Source organism: Ictidomys tridecemlineatus, chromosome 4 (genome assembly GCF_052094955.1).
Source record: "Ictidomys tridecemlineatus isolate mIctTri1 chromosome 4, mIctTri1.hap1, whole genome shotgun sequence".
In the NCBI taxonomy this organism is placed as follows: Eukaryota; Metazoa; Chordata; class Mammalia; order Rodentia; family Sciuridae; genus Ictidomys; species Ictidomys tridecemlineatus.
The window spans coordinates 206266458-206270263 of NC_135480.1; positions in this window are offsets into that span (position 1 = coordinate 206266458).

The following is a 3806-nucleotide window of genomic DNA, read 5'->3' on the forward strand; positions in this document are numbered from 1 at the left end:
CCCATCCCCAGTTCCAGGCCAGTGTCTCTTCTGGAGAGGAGAGAGAGGGAGGCCCCACTGTCCCTACAATGTCTATTTTCTGAAGAAGGATCTGAAGTAAAGCAGTGGGGATGGTGGGTGCCACGGGGCGTCTCCTGGCTGTCGTCACACTATTCCCAGGGCTTGGACCAGGTCTTCAAGACATCACCTGGGTCTAGAGGTGTCTATGGAGGACACGCTATGCCCTTGGCCTGGCAGAGCCAAGGTGCCGGAACCGGGTTCTGCCTAAGGGAGGTGAGGGGGCTGGCAGGCAGCGGGCAGGGGGCAGTGACCAGGGCCAGCTTCCTGGGGAGGCCTCCTGAGAGGAAGCTTCTGGAAGTGTAAAGAACATTCCAGAGGACCAGGGCCCTTGGAGAGTAGGGGAGGCCTGGGAATGGCCTCCAGGTGGGGGCCAGGAGAGGCCTCCAGGGGCCTGTGTGGGGGTTCTCTGTGATAAACAAGGGCTACAGGGTGAGCCCTGGTGGGGCCTGGGATAGGGTAGGTTTGAGGTCAGGCAGGCTGGCGGTGATGGAGGGTGGGGATTCTGTAGCCCTGTAGGAGCTATTGGTTCTGGATGCCAGATGGTGTGTGGATAGGGTCTCTGCCTCCAGCCCTTTGAGGATGAATTTTGCGGGGCCACTTCTCACCTGGGGAGAGGTTTAGGTCTGCACACTCCAGCCAGGAGGGCAGCTCTCCCCAGGTGCCTGCTCTCTCCTGGGGATTTGGCCAAGAGGCTGGACAGGTGCAGTTCCCATCACAGCCACCGTTTCGGTGTGTGTGTTCCTTTGCACAAGCCCCAGGTTCTCAAGGCAAGAGGGGCCTGACATTCAGCTCACCACTGCTGGCCAAAGGGCCGCGGGCTGTCCGCCTTCCCAAGTGGTCAAGGGGAGGACCGGGCAGCAGGCGCCTGGCCAGCCAGAGACCCACAGATGAATGTGTCCAAAGCCCTAGTCCTCCCCATTGCTCTCCTGGACGAAGGGCATCTATCCAAGGAGCCCAAAGGGGAGTTCTTAAGGGTCAATATCCATTGAAGTATTAATGAACTAGAAGGAGCACTCAGTGCAGCTCCTGAGCGCCGGGCCTGTGCGGGAGTCAGCGTCCTCCGGGGCTTCCCCCGCTGTCTGCACCACGCGGGCTGCTGGGACGCAGGTGCACCCTGTGCGCAGGCCTGCAAGCCCGCGGGGCTCCAAGGCCCCGAGCGGTCGGCGGATTCCGCGAGCAGCGCTCATCTCCTACAAGCAGTGTGACTGTTGCCAGCAACCAGGTTCCTTTGTCTTTCTCCTCCTGAAAAGTGGGGACACTGGCAGGAGTTCTTGTGCTCTAAGGGGTCCTTCGTCAAAAGCGTTTGAGAGCCACCCACGTAGAGCCATGGCTTGCACACGGCTCCCCCAAGACCTCACTCCTTGTTCCTGGGTACTTCATCGTCGCCCACAACTGCCAGGGTGTCTCCCAAAGGAAACGCCCCTGCACTGCTCTGCTCCTCCTCTGTTCCTCTGGCTGCACCTCTGCCCCGCAATGGGCAAGCTGGACCAGCAGCTGTCTAGGTCCCGGGAGATCCTGACCTGGGGGCGCAGATCCCCAAGCAGAGGGAAGACCCGGCCAAAGGCGCCGCCCTGGCAGAGCCGGCCGCACCTGGCCTCAAGGGGCGCCCTTGGCCCCAGCGTCTGGACACCCGCGGTGCGCGGGGCACAAGACCATGGGCAAGAACCGTCGCCGCCTCTGAGCTCGCCCCTGCAGGGTAGACGGCTGAACACCGCCTTCCTGCGCAGCTGCCCCTCAGGCCATCAACAAGCCCTTTCCTGAGCCTCCACTGTGTCCCAGCCCTGGGGGCCCAAGGTACAGGAAAGGAGAAAGGAAGCCAAGGGTGTACTCAGAGTCGGGCAGATCTGGGCACCTGGTGAGGAAGAGGAGTTACACTGAGCCCAAGATAGGTGTGTGCCCGCTAGCGCCCTCCAAGGGACGCTACTCCAGGACATATCCTAGCTGGGACCTTGAGTGGTCCTCAATGCCCACCTGGGGAAATCCAATTATCACATGGCAGAATGGAGATTTGCCATCTCTGTCAGGTTTGGGGGTCTTTTTAAAAAGACAAATTGGCTAAATAACTGGTGTGTTTTCATTGAAATTACTATTATAAATGCAATTGGCCTTCATTGTGAAATAATGGATTGTGAAAAAATTTGCATACAAATTATCACTTAGAATAGGTGGAACACAGGATTTTTAGGGGCTGGAACCAACTCTGATGCTGTAATGGGGGAAACATGACATTAGCCATTTGTCCCAAACCACAGGAGGCCCAACACCATGGATCTACATGACTTACTCCACCGCAGATGCAGTTAACCCACCTCATGGACTTTGGACTTTGGATGACTAAGACACAGTTCATCCAGAGGAATAAATGGATCACCTGGGAGTGGGGGAGTGATTGCCAAGGTGATTGGTGATTATCAGAGAGGTGTAAAAGCAGCTGTTATAATCATGTGAAGGTAGAACCTCTCGAGACAAAAGAGAGAAGTTCTCAGCAATCAGAAGGCATAAAAAAGAACAAAGTAGAAATTTTCAAAATTTCAATATTTAAAGTAGAATTTCACTGGGTAGGTTCAATAGTAGAGTCAATGAACTTGAAGAGCAAGAGAAAATTGCCCAATTTGTAAACAAACAAACAAAAATGAGATAATATCAGAAGGTCCGAGGAGAATCAGGAGATTGGTGAACAACAAATTTGAAGAAATAACAGACATGAAGACAATAGTATTAAAGTGAATTTCTAGGGGTGGGGCTATGACTCAGTGGTAGAGCGCTCACCTAGCATACATGGGGCACTGGGTTTGATCCTCAGCACCACATAAATGTAAAATAAAGATATTGTGTCCACCTAAAAACTAGAAAATAAAAATTTTTTAAAAAAGAGAATTTCTAACCAGCTCTCACTGTTGTGGTGTAAGCTAATCAATAAATAAAATCAGTAGGAGTTTAAGTTATAGGTTATAGTTTTGAACAATTGTATTCACTTGATCATATAGACATAAGGCTTCTAGATATCAGTAGTAAAAGGATGAGTCAATGAGAGAACTTCCAGCATCAAATAAGTTACCAGTACTGGGACAGCGGGATGGAGTCACTGTGGCTATACGAACACAGAGTGTGGCTGTGGGGGCTCCGTCTTAGCTGTTCTAGACTCCATTCTAGTTTCTCTGTTACTGCTCCTGTGAAGAGGGATCTGCAGATCCATTTCTGAGAAACAGAAACAAAAGCTGTCTTCTTTTTTTAAAAAAATTGTTTTCCTGCACTCTGTACCCCACAGAGTGTACCCAACTCAGGGTATGGCGGTGTTGTAGTGCGCCATGTCCTGGCTTTGAGTACATTTCAGCTCAGCTGAAACTCGGACCTGAGATGCAGTTAACTAAGTTGTAAGCTAACTGCTTTTTAAAAATATTTTTTAGTTATAGTTGGACACAATACCTTTATTTATTTTTATGTGGTGCTGAGGATCGAACCCAGGGCCTCACATGTGCTTGGCAAGTGCTCTACTGCTGAGCCACATCCTGTTGGGTGCAGAGCAGGCTGAACTGTGTTGTCTGCAGGACAGGCTGAACAGATGTTGGCTGCAAGATAGCCCACGCACTCAAACCCCCCTCTATCTGGTCCTTTATCACCTGTTTGTATCAAGTCCCGCTCAAGGCTGAGCACTCAACCCCCCTTGGGCCAACAAGGCAGCTTGAAGACCCAGAGGCCCCATTAGATTTGGGCTATAAAAACTCCCTCCTGCCAGGCCCCCCTCT